This window comes from Lissotriton helveticus, chromosome 7 (genome assembly GCF_964261635.1).
Source record: "Lissotriton helveticus chromosome 7, aLisHel1.1, whole genome shotgun sequence".
NCBI lineage: Eukaryota > Metazoa > Chordata > Amphibia > Caudata > Salamandridae > Lissotriton > Lissotriton helveticus.
In genome coordinates this window covers 1773476766-1773496907 of record NC_136068.1, presented here as the reverse complement: position 1 = coordinate 1773496907, position 20142 = coordinate 1773476766, and positions in this window count along the sequence as shown.

The window sequence follows — 20142 nt, the reverse complement described above, 5'->3', positions numbered from 1 at the left end:
TCACAGTGCTGCAACCACTATACCACCACCCACATGTGATGCACAGGACAATTTGGGACGAAGATGAGGATGATAGTGCATTATTGCTAAGGAGAAAGCGGTTGCATCCATCGACGCCAAAAGGCTATTTTCTTATTGGTTCTGGGCTTACTATTATCCCACGTAAAATCCTCTCCCACTGTCTTCCGCTGTCCCCCGAAACTTACCTTGGACCTCCACATGGACTGCCAAATCATAGGTTTCTTACCAATGACACTGCAATCAGCCTGCGGACTGAACTGTGCCTCTTCCCTTAGACCTGTTACCTACAAAGGACTCTGTCTGGCCCTCTAACAGGCATCCATGCAATGTGTGGTTGTATGGCCAAGCACTAGTCCATTCTTCATTCTGTTAATGTACATTAAAATCTTGAACTCACACTGTTGTGTGTTGTCTATGACTAATCAAGTATAGAAGTCTGTAAAAAGTGTATGGACAATGAATCCACCATAAGGTACACCAAGGGAAATAGAGCAATGTACATGTTTTACATGACACAGATAGGCAGTGAGATGCCCGTGTATATGTCAACTATCCGTGCCCTCATTGCAAAAAAAATACAGTCTTGCTATATCACAACCTACACCCACGTCCAATATGGAAATTGGCATGTGTGCTAAAATGGAGAAGTTTGTAGTAGGCCACAAGTAGTGTCCCCCTTAATAATTGCAAACAATCTTCTCTTGGCATATCTACTCACAAACTGCGTGGTGAACAAAGCCTGTTGTGATGGTGCGCATTGCATGTCACATCCCTAGATGGTGCACACCATAATCACATTGATGAAGACACGTAAGGGCACATGTCTACCATACACATCTGGAACAACAATGTCTGCCTCAGTAAAGTTGATTTGCCAATAGGGACTCACGCCAAAGTGCAAGGAGTCAGTCAGCCCCTTCCTTTGGACAGACAATAAACAACAATTTATTACCCCTCTCATGCTGTGATCACTGTGAGCGTATTGAGCAATGTGTCTAGGGATGTGGGGTGCACTGCACTTAGCATATAGTCAGAGAGGAGCAGCTGGGACAAGTGGCTATTACACTGTCACTACAGGGAGAAATACAACATTTACCCCCTTGTGTCCAGCAGAACAGTGTGCACGCAACAAAACGTTACCTGTGCCAAAATCACAATTTGAAAAATTAAGTCAGTCACGAAAGGCATTGATGAGAAGTGTAGTCAATATACCTAACTGTACTACTCATAAATGCCCTCTGTGAATAACTTATCTGAATCAGGAATACTGTTGTGCCATGCGCCATACACAATGGACACACAAATTTACAAAATCATGCATGTGCCTGAGTTTGAGCATCCATGCACAGGAACGTATAATTCAGAGGAAGCTGACACACTGACAATACGAAGAAAGTGTGCAAAGGTCTGTGCAATGTATATGGACTCAGCGCCAGGAGCATCTGATATGCAGGTGTGTGACAGAATCTGTGTTACTCTGCGCATACATCCATCTCAATGATGGATAACATTAGCAAAATATATATACTCTCAATGCCATGTCCCTAGGTTGTGTTGTAAATGTGCAACAATGTGCTGTACAACTATGTGAGTCAAACTTAAGATGTAGAACGTGACAAACAACAGTCCCTAGACTAGGCCATAAATACTACTTGCCACCCTGCCATCTATGCAATTTCACTGTGCTGACATCTAAGGTATCCTGACACAATACATCAGGCAAGGAACATGTCATGACCAGACTTACACATTCCATGGATTGTCCAGTGATGGTATGAGTTGCATACAAGCCAATAATCCACACTCCCCAACATCATCCCTGACAGAAGTGCAAGCAGAAATCCAAAATGTTACACTTTTATTTGAACAGTAAAAATAATTAACAACCCTAAACTAACACAGAACACTAGAAGTACTACTAAAATCTAAGCTAAGTAGAAGAATCTTACTTACCTAAACTATCTACCCTAACTAATCCTAAACACACAACAAATCTTAGACATCAACCACCCTCCCACCCTTAAGGCACACCGCGAGACAGGACAAAGACATCTAAGCTATACATAAACTAACTACACATGTAACCTACACAAAGATATCTTTTTTTATTATTTTTTTGTATTTTTTTTCTCCAAAAATACATCTACCTACCACCCAAAGGAAAAGGAAACTAATCTTCAAATTAGGCACAATAATAAATGTCTAAAATCTACCTTAAAAGCTAACACTAACTATAACCTACTCTAAAACTACACTACCTAACAATCAAAAGAACTAACCTAACACTACCTAATAACAGATTTTAAAACACCGGGGGAAGGGAGAAGAGGGGGATGGAGTCCAACATCTCCAGGCATCATGGCAGTCCAAAATGTTTTTTAAGGTTCGTTAAATGTCTGTTCGTATCAGTCATTTCCTGCCTCATCTCTGCCAGGAACACATTGTTTTCTTGAATTATTCTCCTATCCCTAACTGGAAATGGCACCACATGATTGCCAGGTGCAGGTGGGACTGTCTATTAGGCGCGTGTGGTCGTTGCGGGATGTGACACCTGTCCAGGCTGGGACCCACCACTGACGCCAGAGGGGCCTGGGATGGGCTGTGTGCCAGTTGTCAAAATCTCGGGCACCGCCTTCCATGTACCTTTCTTCTGTTCCTCCTGGTGCCTCTTGGCCATGTTGCAGTAACCCTTTGCCACCTTCTTTACATGAGTCATTTAGACTATGTCAATGTTCTGCAATCACATCTGTAATACAAGATCACTAAAACATGAGAGCCTAAACTCCAGCGTAACTATGTGAAGTCAGAGAGAGACCTGAACAACGAAATGTTGAGGCATGGATCAGTGACTACATGCAGCGTAGACTGACATGACAGTGCATGGCATGGTACTTGTACTGTCACAACCAAATGGGACTGACAGTGTCAAACGATGGTGTCATGACATACCCGGACTGAGGGTGACATGTACAAGCAATCGGAGGAGGAAGGCATTATCCCTCCGTGTGTAGCATCGCCCTCATCCTCTCCTGTGACACACTGCTGCATGATACGTGTAATGCCCATGTGCAGGCCTGTCTGTCTCCCAGCAACTGTGTTCAGTTCATCGAGTTAGCCTCAACACAGGCACTCTTGCACAAGAGTGCAAGGGTGTCTGTGTGCTGGGAGCCTGGTAAATGTTTTGGAAGTTTACCCTACCTGCTCTGGAGCAATCCAGGGACAGCCCTATTCACACTTTCAATTATGCTGCATCATGCAGCACACATGTAAACCTGTTGTATGGATGAACGCTCAGTTATTCATGATGCGCTGTCCCGCTCTCCAAGACTACTACACAATATGTGAAGTGTTGCCGCAGAGAGTGGGAAACCTAATTTCCTATAAATTCTCAATCACTCATGCATGTCTTGTATCCGCTAAGCTCACTCCGTAGTGAATCAAAATAAGCATGCCTTTACAATGCAAACAGTCACAATGCATTCTCCATTGTAACAGCACCCTTGAGTCATGATGCTCACAGTGATTTTAGGGGTAATACTTTCTCACATATAGCGTTTGATAGCCCCACACTGTAAAATAAATGGCACAGCAATGGAGGCAGAGCCAAAGCATGAGTGGGAAATGCATGCACAGTAATGACACCAATTGGGAGAGAGGAGTTCCCACACCTGGCCCAGAGTCAATCAGGGAATGACCTCAAGGAGACACCATTGCAGTGGACAAACATGCCAATGAGATTCATAGGGCCACCTTTGCTGTGTGTTTGTGGAATGTGCCATTTGTATGCTTATTTCAAACATACACACTGCCACTTCTTTGAAGATAGCATGCAGCATACCTACAAATACACAGTGCCGAATTGTGTCTGCGCACTTACAAAAGCAATGCCTCCTTGTGCATCACTGGGCACACTTGCACAGACATCTCATGCAAGGATGTACAGGCATTCCATGTCATCTGATAGTCATAAGCAACCCCACTTACATGTCTGCCCTCCTTTCAGTGTCCTGTGCAATCCACAGGCATGTCCTGTGATGACAGTACCCATAGACCTCGGGGCATATTGACAAGGGAATGGTGGAGACAGGCATTAGCCTCCTTAGCTTAACGCCTCTCTCTGCCAATTTGGAAACGCTAGTCTGCACTATATTACCAAGGATGTGGTGCAGACTTGCATTCCCCCCGGAGATGCCAGCAAGTCTCACCGCTTAGCGGCTATGCAGGCACACATGCACCAGAGTGCAAGAGTGTGTGTGTGCAAGGGGAGGGATGTTTCTGTACAGGAAGGTACCTCTTCATGGCCATAACCAATCCTGGCATACCATGTTGTAACTTTCATGTGTGCTGCTTCGTGCATCACAAAGGAAAGATACAATTTTGAATATTGTAAAGTTTTTCTGCATGTACAGGAAGGGCACCGTCCTGTACATATACAAACTATGTCATTTTCCTTTCTCAATGTGTGCTGCACAAGGCAGCTCACATGCAAAAATAAAAAATGATGAGAAAAAAACATTCATCCTTGTTTAGCCAGATAACGACAAGATGTCACTGCTGTTACATTTTGCACTGCCATCTATCAACACCACACTTGTACATAGGGGACAGCATCAAATAAAACGGGTGTTGCTGTGGAACACCAACCGCAACACCCACTGCAGGCCACTTTCACGCTAAACACAGCGTGAAAGTGTGCCTTATTACAAATGAAGCGTTATTACACGTGAAGTGGATTAACGCTGGCTCGCTCATGATGCTAGGCCCCTATTAACAACACCATTTAAATGAAAGTGACGTTGCGTCGGCAATAGGGTCTCGAAGATATACACCTTACTTACTATGTGTATCACAGACTGGGGATGGGCAAGGTTACAACAATAGGACCAATTCACTGCGAAAACTTCACTTACTGATTTGTGCACACTTCAGAAATCAACAATACATCATCACACTGTAGGCAAGGGACATGTGATACACACACATAGTGCATACTACAACATTGATCATTTGACCCAGACATCCATGACACCGCACTATGCCAATATATTATGTCCTAACTCACTAGTGGCGTGTGGGTCCTCAAAGCTGTCAATGTCCCCCTGTGTGAATAGTGGCCAACCATCTGTTAGACACAAATAAATATATGTGTTGGTATCAGACGTTAAATCATATATGTCATATTCCTCATACAAATCATCACCATAACACAATATGCTATGTAACTGTAGTGTTGCATTTCATGTTGGGTACATGATAGTGTCCACTTTGACTGCCATTCACAACTGAACAGTGAATACTGAGTGGGAACAAACTATACTCTAATGCTAGCTAACATGCATATGCTAGAAGTGTGAGACGTCCTCAAGGCACCATTACTACATGCATCATGATGTTATACATGCTCTTTGTGCAATTGCATTGCTGCCGATCGCACAAGGGAGTTTCACAGAGGTTATTGGTGTCTGACAATCTGGACAAGTCCAATCTCCTTTGACCATTTGTTCCTATTAAATACATTGTCACACATCAACTATGTTCACAGGGCAGCATAGGTAACGTAGCACAATTCATGAGGACAGCATTTTAACGCTACCTTTTGGCCTGACTAGCATACTATGCTTGTCAATATGATGCAGCATTGATTCTCGGATGTGCCAATATTATGCGTGAGTGCATTGCTTCTCCCACCTCACTCAGCAACCTTTTTTTAATGTAACACCCTTGTCATACATGTCCTAATTTATTTTAGTTAATGCAATCAAAATTAAATGTAGCGTTTGTACTTACCACCCTGTATGCCAGTCATGACTCCCGTGTAGTCCAAGTGGTCAGCTTCACCGGGCAGCAGATCCTGCCAGCGGTGCTTCCACTGGCGCATGGTACAGTCCACTCCAAAGAACCGGAGCATCTGCACCCGCACACACTCTCACCTCATCTTCCACACACTGACATTGTATCCTTGGAGGATAGGGCCTCCCCTCTCCAACATCTAGGGAAGATAGAATGTTATCATCCAGAGGTAGCCCCCCAATGCCACCACGGCCATCCTGCCCTCCCTGCCCTCACCCGGCATCGCCCTGCACACCTGTGAGCCCACAGCCAAAAATTATAACCCTCTAATATATCCCCAAAAACTAATAAGAAAGTTAACTACCCCAGAAAACACACAAAAAATTTGAGTACAAGAGACAAAAAAGCACACAAAATAAGTGCACAACACTTCACAGAAACTATCAGCAGGACACAGGACACAGCAACGCTTTCAAAATCTCTACACTGCAGCACACACCACCAAACACCTTCAACACTCTCCACAATAACCAGCAATGTGGTCAAAAGAGAAAGTGAAAGTGCAAAACACTACTACAGTAGACAGGAAGCATGCAGACATCACTTCCTGTCTATATATGGCCCGTTTTTGAGAAACCAATAAAAATCTGCACGCAAATAGGCTCATGAGTAATATTTTGTATTTTACAATCTGTTGAGTGATGTATTTTTCCATCAGGCTAGTAAAAAAACATTGAGTTATCGTTGTAGCGGCAAGACCTTCATGCTTACAGCAAAGTCATACACAGATGTACAGTGTTTGAGATAAATTCATTTCAGACACCTATAACAACATGAAATGGTTGATTAGCACACAAATGACATCCTAAATATGATGTTTCATACCACATGACACCCCAAATTGCAAGTTTCACCCGAGCTGACACCATATTTGCATATTTCACAACAATAAAATCTATCAATCAGGGGAATTGTAAGTGTGCTACTCACCCGTGGGAGTCACGAGGCACTGGGGTGGTGGTGCGCAGATCTGTTGGCCAAAGAGCAAGCTCTTGAATGGCTTCATGAACGTGGTCATGGAGGGAGCATGTCTGATGTTTGTCAGTAGCTTGGGCAAGGTCTTGGCTGCAATGTTACAGAAGGATCTTCTGCATGTTCAGGCTCTGTGGATGCGTGGGGTTTTGATCAGGAATAGTTTTGTAAATTATGGTTTTCTTTTGGGTAGGTGTAAGTTGATTCTGTAATCGAGGTATTTATATCCATTGTTGTGTAGGCATTTGTAGGCATAGGATGAGGAAGTTTGAACTGATTGTGTTCTCCTCTGTGGGCCAGTGGAGTCATTGTAGGTGTTGGCTGATGTGTATGTGCCAGGGGATGACGAGGACGAGTCTGGCGGCGGTGTTCTGTATTGTCTGTAGTTTGCAGAGTATGGACTTGCTGATGCTGACATAAAGTGCATTTACATAGTACAGTCTGCTGGTGATGAGTGCATGGGTAACTGTCTACCTTGACTCAGGGGGATCCATTTGATGGACTTCCAAAGGATGGGGAAAGTGTTTAAGCAGCTGTAGGTGACGGGGCTGACCTGTTGGTTCATGTTGAATGATGAGTCGAGTATGATGCTGATGTATTTAGCGTGGTCTGCGGGTAGAGGTGGTCTTCTGAGGGCCTTGAGCCAACAGGTGTTGTCCCGTGCTGAAGGGCTGGTTACAAGGACGCGCTCTTCTGTCTTCTCGGGGTTGAGCTTCAAACAGCTGTTGGTCATCTAGACTGCCCCATGTTGCATTAGGAAGTTAATAGTGGCGGTTGTGTGGTCTTTGGTGGATTAGAGGATGAGGTAGGTGTCGTCAGCGTGGGATAGGATGTTGAGGCTGTGTTATTAGACGATGTCTGTGAGGGGGTACATGTATATTTTGATGAGGCTCTGGCTCACTGATGAGCCCTGTGGGACTCTGCAGGTGATTGTTGTGGGATCAGTGATGAAGTCTGGCAGTCTTCTCCTTTCCTTCTTACGTTGGGGAATGATTGGATCCAGTCCAGGGCTGTACCTTGGATGTCTGCGTCATGTAGTCTGGTGACTAGTGTGCTATGGGGAACATTGTTGAAGGCTGCTGAAAGGTTGAGCAGGATGAAGTCTGCGTAGTGTCCTTGGTCCAGGAGTGTGTTGTCGTCTCTGGCGTCAAGTAGGGCAGTCTGAGTGCTGTGCTTGCATCTGAATCCTGATTGTGATGGGTTGAGAATGGTGTTCTATTTGATTAATCTTGTCTGTTCCCTATTGACAGTTTTCTTGGTGAATTTGGCTGCAAAGGTGAGGTGTGAGATGTTCCGATAGTTCTTGAGGCCGGTGGGGTCAGCTGTGTGCTTCTTGAGCAGGGCCATGACTTCGCCACTCTTCCATTTGTCTGTGCAGGTGCATATTTTGAAGGTGGTGTTGCGTAGTGGTTTGTGTGCATTGGCAGATGCAGCTCCTGGTAGTTGTGAGGGGTCCAGGGGTCCGTGTGGGCCCCCAAGTGGATGCCTTTTATAGTGGAGTTGGTGCCTTCATCAGTACCTCGTGTCTATTTGGAGATGGTGGTCTGGTTGGTGTGTCAGGGCTGCGGGTGGTCCGGATGTCGCGTGGAGTGTGTGGTCCAGAAATTTGTCTTGGTGGTTTATGAGATTGAGGTGGAAGTGGGTTCAAAGGTAATTGCAGATGACACCCTAAAAAACATCTTTTGCCCCATTTCATGCCCAATTTTCATCTTTAAAACCATTTCAAGCCCATTTTTCATATTTTACCCCATTTCACGCCCAATTTTCATCTTTAACCCCATTTCAATCCCATTTTTCATATTTTACCCCATTTTACGCCCAATTTTTTTCTTTTACCCCATTTCACGCACAAGGGAGTTTCACAGAGGTTGTTGGTGTCTGACAATCTGGACATGTTCGATCTCCTTTGACCATTTGTTCCTATTAAATACATTGTCACACATCAACTAGGTTAACAGGGCAGCATAGGTAACGTAGCACAATTCATGAGGACAGCATTTTAACGCTACCTTTTGGCCAGACTAGCATACTATGCTTGTCAATATGATGCAGCATTGAGTCTCAGATGTGCCAATATTATGCGTGAGTGCATTGCCTCTCCCACCTCACTCAGCAACCTTTTTTTAATGTAACACCCTTGTCACACATGTCCTAATTTATTTTAATTAAAGCAATAAAAATTAAATGTAGAGTTTGTACTTACCACCCTGTATGCCAGCCATGACTCCCGTGTAGTCCAAGAGGTCAGCTTCATGGGCCAGCAGATCCTGCCAGCGGTGCTTCCACTGGCGCACGGTACAGTCCACTCCAAAGAACCAGAGCATCTGCACCCGCAATCACTCTCACCTCATCTTCCACACACTGACATTGAATCCTTGAAGGATAGGGCCTCCCCTCTCCAACATCTAGGGAAGATAGAATGTTATCATCCAGAGGTAGCCCCCCAATGCCACCGTGGACATCCTGCCCTCCCTGCCCTCACCCGGCATCATCCTGCACACCTGTGAGCCCACAGCCAAAAATGATAACCCTCTAACATATCCCCAAAAACTAATAGGAAAGTTAACTACCCCAGACAAACACACGAAAAATTTGAGTACAAGAGACAAAAAAGAACACAAAAAAAGTACACTACACTTCACAGAAACTATCAGCAGGACACAGGACACAGCAACGCTTTCAAAATCTCTACACTTCAGCACACACCACGAAACACCTTCAACACCCTCCACAATCACCAGCAATGTGCTTGTGGGAGGGCGGGCTTGATGAACAGGCGTGGAGGCTTAAGTATGGGTTTAGAAGTAGATTTATTAATAAAAGTAGAGGAAATAGGTTGTTGAGATATAGTTATTGGAGGCTCTTTCTCTTCATCTGATGATTCCCTTGAACTGGTCTGGTCTGATGAAGTTAGGGGTTTTGTCCGGTCTTCTGGTGGTCCTTGGCCGTGGTGTTCACCCCGGAGGCTCATAGGAGAACAAAGAAATGGAGAAAAGGGGCTGTCAGAATGGTTTTATGGTATTGTTTCAAGGAATACTGCAATCACAACACCAGGTGCACTGGGTTTTTAAGGTGCCTTGAACGAGGAAAGTGCCAACCACCAAGAATAAGGCAAATATAGTGCCAACCACCAAGAATAAGTCCAAGATAAGATAATGTGTCTATAAACTACGGAAACAAGGGCATGGTTTTCAGTGTAGCAAAGTCACGTTTAACACGTTTAAACTCTACAATAGAAGGGGGTACGCTCTCATGTTGAACAAGTGCGGGATAGGCTAGTCTAAGGCGCATGAAATCACAAAGGGTCTGTACTGAGATGGTCCCTCTGTTATACGCTGCTGCAAGAGACCCTCCCGCTCTTTCTCCACCCTCCTCCTAATCGCTCCCAAGCCACAGTCACTAACCTGCCTCCGCCGTAACTCTCCTGAGTCACGGCCACTCCCCAGCCACCTCCGGACACCACCAATCTTCGGACCAGGTTTCGTCACCGTCCTCTGTGTTCTCCGGCGTCCAGGTCTTTTCTGGGTCGGGTCCCGCGTCCTCTCTCCGCTGGTCGGGTCCTGCGTCTTCTCCCCGCTGGTCGGGTCCCGCGTCTTCTCTCCGCTGGTCGGGTCCCGCGTCTTCTCTCCGCTGGTCGGGTCCCGCGTCTTCTCTGTCTGCCTCACGCTTTGTTTCCCCTCCTATTATTGGCCCGTAGACTCCTCTTCCGGTTCGCGAGGCCGGGACTTCCGGGTCACAGCTCTGTCCGCGATCCTGTGGAAACAGAGCAGAGGAATCTGGATCTCGGGGTTCCGTACGCCGGTATGGAACCGACATCCCTTGGGTAAGGTCTTTCTCACATCCCCTTTCCCTTGCTGTCTTTCTTCTAAGGGGCTGTGACTCTTGTGGATATCTTGACAGAAAATCGGCATTCCCTTGATCTTGCCCTTTTCTATGTTGAGTATGGAACCTATATGGTTGTAGAGACAGAAACCATCTCAATACTCTCTCATTGTGACCTTTGTTTCTGGCTAAGCATTCCAATGGTGCATGGTCCGTGTACAGAGTGAACTCTCTCCCCTCCAAATAATATCGCAAGGTTTCTATGGCCCATTTGATGGCGAGGGCTTCTTTCTCGATTGTTGCATAATTCTTTTCTCGAGGAAAGAGTTTACGGCTAATGTATAGGATAGGTTTTTCTCCCTGAGGGGGTCTCTTGAGACAGAACCGCCCCTAACCCCTAGTCTGAGGCGTCCGTTTGAAGGACAAACGGACGAGAATAATCTGGACTGATTAGAACAGTGTCCGATGTTAAAGATTGTTTCAGAACTTCAAAGGACTGTCTCACATGACCAGGAGGGCATTGTAATATCTGTTCCGTTTTACAGTTCTTCTGTAAAAGGTCAGTCAAGGGTGCTGCCATCTGGGAAAACTGAGGGATAAATCTCCTATAGTACCCTAACAACCCCAGAAATGCTCTCAAATCTTTCTTTGTTTTAGGGAATGGTATCTGGGAAATAGCCGATAGTTTCGACGGTTGTGGTCTTATAACGCCTTCCCCTAGTAAGTATCCTAGATACTTGACTGTTTGCGCTGCCAAATGACTTTTGGCTGGATTTATCCTCAAACCTTGGGTACCTAGGGCTTGCATGATTGTGGTGAGGTGGGTTAAATGTTGTTCCCATGTGTCACTGTATATGACAATATCATCAATGTAAGCTCCAGCAAAAGCATCATAAGGCCTTAGAATCATATTCATGGCTCTCTGAAATGTCGCAGGCGCCCCATGTAAGCCAAAAGGCGACATTCTAAAGTGGTACAAACCGTCGGGCGTGGAAAAAGCAGTTTTTTCTTTGTCTTCCTCTTTTAAAGGTATTTGCCAATAACCTTTACACAGGTCTAGAGTGCTGATATATTTGGCTTTCCCTATTCTTTCTACCATTTCGTCCACTCGTGGGAGAGGATAGGTGTCGAACTCAGAGATCTTGTTTACCTCTCTAAAGTCAATACAAAATCTAACTGATCCGTCTGGCTTAGGCACGAGTACTATGGGGGAATTCCATTCACTCTTGGATGGTTCAATTATCCCCATCTGTAACATTTTCTGTACTTCCTCTCTTATTGTTTGTCGTCTTTCTTCGGGTATGCGGTAAGGTCTTAACCTAACACGTTTATTAGGTGGTGTTTTTATGGCATGTTCAATAAGATTTGTCACCCCTGGGGTAGTGGAAAAGACAAAATCAAGAGGTTGTAACACCACGATTAATTCCTCCTGTAAGGCCTTGGGTAACTCTGGATCTATGCATTGGGTAAACAGGGCCTCCGAGGTTTCTACACAGTGAACGGCCGTTGGAGCTGGTCCTTCCCATTTCTTCAACAAATCACATGATAAATTTGTGAGATTCTTTTATTGCTGTCTACTTCTATGCGGTAGGTCACAGGGGTGACTTGTTGGAGTACTGTGTAGGGTCCCTGCCATTGTCCTAACAATTTCTGGTCCGATGAGGACATCATAAGTAACACGAGATCCCCCACCTGGAAAGTCCTCAGTTTGGCTCCTTTGTCATATTGGACCTTTTGTGCATTCTGTGCGCTTTCTAAGTTGTTTCTGACTATCTCTCGTATTTGTCCTAAATGTGTTTTTAGATTAGAGACGTACTCTGGTAAGGGTTTTGTATTATCTCGTTCAGTCTCCCACTGTTCTCGGGCCATGTCTAGGAGAGTACGGGGTTTGTGCCCGTAAAGCAACTCGAAGGGGGAATATCCGGTACTCTTTTGTTCCTTACACCGGATGGCAAAGAGTGCTAAGGGAAGGATATCCTCCCACCTTCTAGTTTCGAGGTCTAACAGCTTCTTGAGGGTGGCTTTGATAGTGGCTTTATATCTTTCCACCAATCCATCCGTTTGTGGATGATAGGCAGATGTTCTGATTTGTTTTATTCCTAACTGCTTACATACGTCTTTCATTAGTTTGGAAACAAAAGGGGTTCCCTGGTCTGTTAAGATTTCTTTGGGAAATCCCACCCTGGAAAAAACTCCAATCATAGCTTTGGCAATGTTAGTAGTGTCAGGTCGACGGAGGGGTATGGCCTCAGGAAATCTAGTGGCATAGTCGACCATAACCAACACATATCTATATCCACTTCGAGAGGGTAACAGGGGACCGATTATATCCATACCCACTCGACTGAATGGGTCATTGATGATAGGAAGTGGTAGCAATGGAGCTCTGGGGGGATGATACCGACTATGTCGCTGACAAATAGGACATTCTCTACAATATCTCTTTACTTGCTGATAAATCCCTGGCCAGTAGAAGTTTTCTACAATGGTTTTCTCGGTTTTATCTGCCCCGAAATGGCCCCCTAATAGGTGACTATGGGCCAGGTATAAAACCTTTTCTCGAAAGGGCTCAGGTACTAGTAACTGGGCTTTGTGGTCGGCGCCACCTTTCCGATACGACAATCCATTCCTGATAAAAAAATAAGGACCTACATGTTGAGGGTCTTCATCTTCCAGTGCATTTTTCCATGCCTCCTGAAGTACAGGGTCCTCTCGCTGTGCAGCATGGAAATTGCGGTCTGTTTCCCAAGGATTTTCTATTGGAATGGCTGGCATTACCAGAGACTTTAGTCCTTTCTCAGCCCTTTTCTGACTTCGGCTTTTCCGGGGTTTAGAAGGTGGCCATTCTTTGTCTGTATCGTTAGAAAAGGGAGCTGTGTCTAGCCATTCCTTTACTTCCTCTGTTCCAGATTCCTGCAGTAACTGAGGTAGCTTGGCGTAATCATTACCAAGTATGGCTTGTTCAGGTAGTCGGGGTATTAGACCTACAGTTAGGGACGTTCCCCTGTCCTGAGGATGTTGAATCCACACCTTAGCGGTAGGATACGGTTTGGTGTCACCATGTACACATTTAATGGCCACCATACCCTCAATGGGACCAATATTATTCCCTAAGTCTTGAGGTCGGACTACGCTATGTAGGCATCCCGTGTCAGCTAAAGCTGTAACTGGTTGACCATTCACAGATACAGTACATTTGTACGGAGGAAGTTTCTTGTTGGGGGAGAGCAATAATAATTGCGAGCCACTCCTATTTCCATAGGCTCCTCTCGTTGTGGGCAAAATCTGGCTATATGTCCCATTCCCCCGCATTGGAAACACTGGGGTCCAGTTACAGGCGGTCTGATGAACGGGACACTGGGCATAGGTGCGCTAGGAACAAGAGCAAGTGGTTCAGGTTTCTTTGCTACAAGAGGTCTGGTCGGCCTATGAATAGGATGCCCCCCTGTTTTCCCTACGGTTTCTTCTCTACCCTTCTGGAAATCTTGAGCCCTGCTATAAGCGCTAGCTATCTCAACTGCAGTCTCTAAAGTGAGGTTCGCCTGTTGTCGAACCCAGCGTTGAATAGGGGGATGCAAAGAGGTTAGGTATTGTTCCAGATATATCTTTGCCATGATGCCATCCTTGTCGGTAGAGGCAGGTTTTAGCCAACGGTCCGCCATGTCTTTTACTCTAAAGTATAGAGCACGAGGTGTCTCTTGTGGGCCTTCTTTCATTTGTCGTAGCTTGATTCTATAGGTTTCATCGTCGATTCCCAGTCTCTCTAGGATGCATTTTTTTATCTCTGCATAGGGGACTGTTCCCTGAAGAGTGGGAGCTTGGTAAGCGGCCTGTAGATCTCCTGATAACAACGGCCCCAAATACTGACCCCATTTATCAGCGGGCCACGAGGCGGCACTTGCCATGCGTTCGAAATTACTGAAGAAAAAGTCCGGATCTACTCCAGCTACATATCGTTGTAGTACTACGGAGGGCAAAGTTGTTGGACCCCTCTGTTGTCCAAGGACCGTAGTGAGTTTGTCCATAACCGCCCCTTGTGTCTGCTCTTGTCCGGCGAGTACCTGGTGTAATTTTCCTCGATCTTCCTCGACAACAGTCAAAAAGCGTTCCATAACCTTCCCCAAATGTTCTTGGTTTTCGGCCATCTTTGCTAGAGCAGCCTCCATTTCGCCTTTGGATCCCACTTCTGACACCACTTGTGGGAGGGCGGGCTTGATGAACAGGCGTGGAGGCTTAAGTATGGGTTTAGAAGTAGATTTATTAATAAAAGTAGAGGAAATAGGTTGTTGAGATATAGTTATTGGAGGCTCTTTCTCTTCATCTGATGATTCCCTTGAACTGGTCTGGTCTGATGATGTTAGGGGTTTTGTCCGGTCTTCTGGTGGTCCTTGGCCGTGGTGTTCACCCCGGAGGCTCATAGGAGAACAAAGAAATGGAGAAAAGGGGCTGTCAGAATGGTTTTATGGTATTGTTTCAAGGAATACTGCAATCACAACACCAGGTGCACTGGGTTTTTAAGGTGCCTTGAACGAGGAAAGTGCCAACCACCAAGAATAAGGCGAATATAGTGCCAACCACCAAGAATAAGTCCAAGATAAGATAATGTGTCTATAAACTACGGAAACAAGGGCATGGTTTTCAGTGTAGCAAAGTCACGTTTAACACGTTTAAACTCTACAATAGAAGGGGGTACGCTCTCATGTTGAACAAGTGCGGGATAGGGTAGTCTAAGGCGCATGAAATCACAAAGGGGCTGTACTGAGATGGTCCCTCTGTTATACGCTGCTGCAAGAGACCCTCCCGCTCTTTCTCCACCCTCCTCCTAATCGCTCCCAAGCCACAGTCACTAACGTGCCTCCGCTGTAACTCTCCTGAGTCACGGCCGCTCCCCAGCCACCTCCGGACACCACCAATCTTCGGACCAGGTTTCGTCACCGTCCTCGGTGTTCTCCGGCGTCCAGGTCTTTTCTGGGTCGGGTCCCGCGTCCTCTCTCCGCTGGTCGGGTCCCGCGTCTTCTCCCCGCTGGTCGGGTCCCGCGTCTTCTCTCCGCTGGTCGGGTCCCGCGTCTTCTCTCCGCTGGTCGGGTCCCGCGTCTTCTCTGTCTGCCTCACGCTTTGTTTCCCCTCCTATTATTGGCCCGTAGACTCCTCTTCCGGTTCGCGAGGCCGGGACTTCCGGGTCACAGCTCTGTCCGCGATCCTGTGGAAACAGAGCAGAGGAATCTGGATCTCGGGGTCCCGTACGCCGGTATCGAACCGACATCCCTTGGGTAAGGTCTTTCTCACAGTGCTCAAAAGAGAAAGTGAAAGTGAAAAACACTACTACAGTAAACAGGAAGCATGCAGACATCACTTCCTGTCTATATATGGCCCGTTTTTGAGAAAGCGGTAAAAATCTGCACGCAAATAGGCTCATGAATAATATTTTGTATTTTACAATGTGTTGAGTGATGTATTTTTCCATCAGGCGAGTAAAAAAAACATTGCGTTATCGTTGTAGCGGCAAGACCTTCATGCTTACAGCAAGGTCATACACAGATGTACAGTCTTTGAGCTAAATTCGTTTCAGACACCTATAACAACATGAAATGGTTGATTAGCACACAAATGACACCCTAAATATGATGTTTCATACCACATGACACCCCAAATTGCAAGTTTCACCCGAACTGACACCATATTTGCATATTTCACAACAATAAAATCTATCAGTCAGGGGAATTGTAAGTGTGCTACTCACCCGTCGGAGTCGCGAGGTGCTGGGGTGGTGGTGCGCAGTTCCTTTGGCCAAAGAACAAGCTCTTGAATGGCTTCATGAATGTGGTCATGGTGGGAGCATGTCTGATGTTTGTCAGTAGCTTGGGCCAGGTCTTGGCTGCAATGTTACAGAAGGATCTTCCGCATGTTCAGGCTCTGTGGATACGTGGGGTTTTGACCAGGAATAGTTTTGTAAATTGTGGGGTTTTTTTTGGCTACGTGTAAGTTGATTCTGTAATTGAGGTATTTATATCCATTGATGTGTAGGCATTTGTAGGCATGAAGTTTGAACTGACTGTGTTCTCCTCTGTGGGCCAGTGGAGTCATTGTAGGTGTTGGCTGATGTGTATGTGCCAGGAGGGGATGACGAGGACAAGTCTGGTGGCGGTGTTCTGTATTGTCTGTAGTTTGCAGAGTATGGACTTGCTGATGCCGACAGGTAGTGCATTTACATAGTACAGTCTGCTGGTGATGAGTGCATGGGTAATTGTCTACCTTGACTCAGGGGGATCCATTTGAAGGACTTCCAAAGGATGGGGAAAGTGTTTAAGCAGCTGTAGGTGACGGCGCTGACCTGTTGGTTCATGTTGAATGATGGGTCGAGTATGATGCTGAAGTTTTTAGCGCGGTCTGCGGGGAGAGGTGGTTTTTTGAGGGCCTTGAGACAACAGGTGTTGTCCCATGCTGAAGGGCTGGTTACAAGGACGCGCTCTTCTCTCTTCTCGGGGTTGAGCTTCAAACAGCTGTTGGTCATCCAGACTGCCCCATGTTGCATTACTTTTAGGAAGTTAATAGTGGCGGTGGTGTGGTCTTTGGTGGATTAGAGGATGAGCTAGGTGTCGTCAGCATGGGATAGGATGTTGAGGCTGTGTTGTTAGACGATGTCTGTGTGGGGGGTACATGTATATTTTGATGAGGCTCTGGCTCACTGATGAGCCCTGTGGGACTCTGCAGTTGATTGTCGTGGGATCAGAGATGAAGTCTGGCAGTCTGCTCCTTTGCCTTCTTACATTGGGGAATCATTGGATCCAGTCCAGGGCTGTACCTTGGATGTCTGCGTCATGTAGTCTGGTGACTAGTGTGCTATGGGAAACATTGTTGAAGGCTGCTGAAAGGTTGAACAGGATGAAGTCTGCGTAGTGTCCTTGGTCCAGGAGTGTGTTGTCATCTCTGGCGTCAAGTAGGGCAGTCTGAGTGCTGTGCTTGCTTCTGAATCCTGATTGTGATAGGTTGAGAATGGTGTTCTATTTGATGAATCTTTTCTGTTCCCTGTTGACAGTTTTCTTGGTGAATTTGGCTGCAAAGGTGAGGAGTGAAATGCTCCGATAGTTCTTGAGGCCGGTGGGTTCAGCTGTGTGCTTCTTGAGCAGGGCCATGACTTCTCCACACTTCCATTTGTCTGTGCAGGTGCATGTTTTGAAGGTGGTGTTGCGTAGTGGTTTGTGTGCATTGGCAGATGCAGCTCCTGGTAATTGTGAGGGGTCCAGGGTTCCGTGTGGGCCCCCAAGTGGATGCCTTTTATAGTGGAGTTGGTGTCTTCATCAGTGTCTGGTGTCCATTTGGAGATGGTGGTCTGGTTGGTGTCTCAAGGCTGCGGGTGGTCCGGCTGACGCGTCCAGTGTGTGGTCCAGCAATTTGTCTTGGTGGTTTATGAGATTGAGGTGGAAGTGGGTTCAAAGGTAATTGCAGATTACACCCTAAAAACATCTTTTGCCTCATTTCATGACCAATTTTCATCTTTAACACAATTTCAATCCCATTTTTCATATTTTACCCCATTTCACGCCCAATTTTCATCTTTAACCCCATTTCACGCCCATTTTTCATATTTTACCCCATTTCACGCCCAATTTTTATCTTTTACACCATTTCACGCACAAGGGAGTTTCACAGAGGTTGTTGGTGTCTGACAATCTGGACATGTCCAATCTCCTTTGACCATTTGTTCCTATTAAATGCATTGTCACACATCAACTATGTTCACAGGGCAGCATAGGTAACATAGCACAACTCATGAGGACAGCATTTTAACGCTACCTTTTGGCCAGACTAGCATACTATGCTTGTCAATATGATACTTTTGTGTACAGGGAGATAGGTCCTGGGACGTAAGGACAGCTGGACCATATGTAAATTCTTGAAGAAAATTAATGCTGACCATACATGAAATTTATGACATCTCCTTGTTTGGAGTAACAAATCAACTTTAGTTAAAGATTCGTTTGGTATTATTTATTTATACCCTTTTAGTTCATTTGTTTTTTTGTTAGAAAATAGTTTATACTAAAAGACATACCATATACATACACTTATTCAAAAAAAGACATACTCAAAAAGACTGTACTTAATCACAAGAACATTACGCAAGACATAAATCAGAACATTTCATATGTACATTTGCACAATAGTTTGTGTACCAACACAAATATTCATTATCTGCACTTTCGATAAAGTTAATTCACAATCAAAAAATAGAGAAAGAATCAGGTGGAGAAGAGATAAATAAATATCATGCACAATGTAAATAAGACTGAAGGGCTTAATCGATATTTCAGTCATTCAGGGAGCAATTTGTTGCTAGATGTTTAAACAGTGCTTATCTCCATTTGGCCGACGCGTTTCGAACTCGCTATATTAATTTGCGTGTTCTCCTCAGGGTTTTATGACTTTTTCCTGCATGGTTTTGTGCAAAAAATATAAATGAAAAAGAAATTTACGTCAATTTCTCTTAAATAGTGAATAGCCTCATTTTATCGCTCAAATATGTGCGTTAACTGCAAGGTGATTACCTTACAAGAATTGTCGTAGTTCGTTAGGGTTCAATTATTATGTGACGGTCTCTGCCGTGGTTTCTAGAAGAGGGAAAAACCAGTGAAATCTGATCAATACAATGTTCCAATGGCGAGCGGATTACCCGATGCCAAAACAGTGTGCACCCCTATCTCAAACCTTGTCCATGTGTTCCCTTCTTTTAATCAAAATGTGGTAGACATCCGGCGGTTTTTTGGGAGTTTTTAGGCGTTTTGTCGAGCACCCACGGGTCCCGTTTGTCAGCCTGAAAAAATGAATGAAGAGGAATTGTAACTCGTCCTCATTCCGTTTTGAGGCACTTGTATAATCCTTAGCTAACACAAGTGTGTACCTGTGCTCCAAGCTCGGCGGAATATGTTCTCGCTGCTACAGGCGTCTTCAGGCAGAGACAGCTCGAAGTGAATTAGAGCGGGTCCTGCAAAGAAGACAAGCGCTCAGTTAATCGCTGCTTGTCGATTATATCGTATTTCAAGTTAAGCGTTACAGTATAATAGTCACCTACCCGTTGCCTTCTGTTTAGGGCTACACTTCTAACTCGTAGTGGCATACCATCAATGCGCCATGTTGGAAGGGGGCGTGGATGTTTAAACGGATCACATGACGTAGGGAATTGTGGGATATGTAGTCTAATTCAGTCTATTGCTCGTGGAGGTTTATACAGGGTGAATTATCACATTTTGCGGGTGTCTACAATCTAGAAATTTCAGACATGGAATTCAACCCAGTCTGAAAACTATTAAATCGCAGTATCAGGTAGGCTTCCTTTTTCAGTAGGGCATCATCAACTACATATCCCACAATTCCCTACGTCATGTGATCCGTTTAAACATCCACGCCCCCTTCCAGAAGGCAACGGGTAGGTGACTATTATACTGTAACGCTTAACTTGAAATACGATATAATCGACAA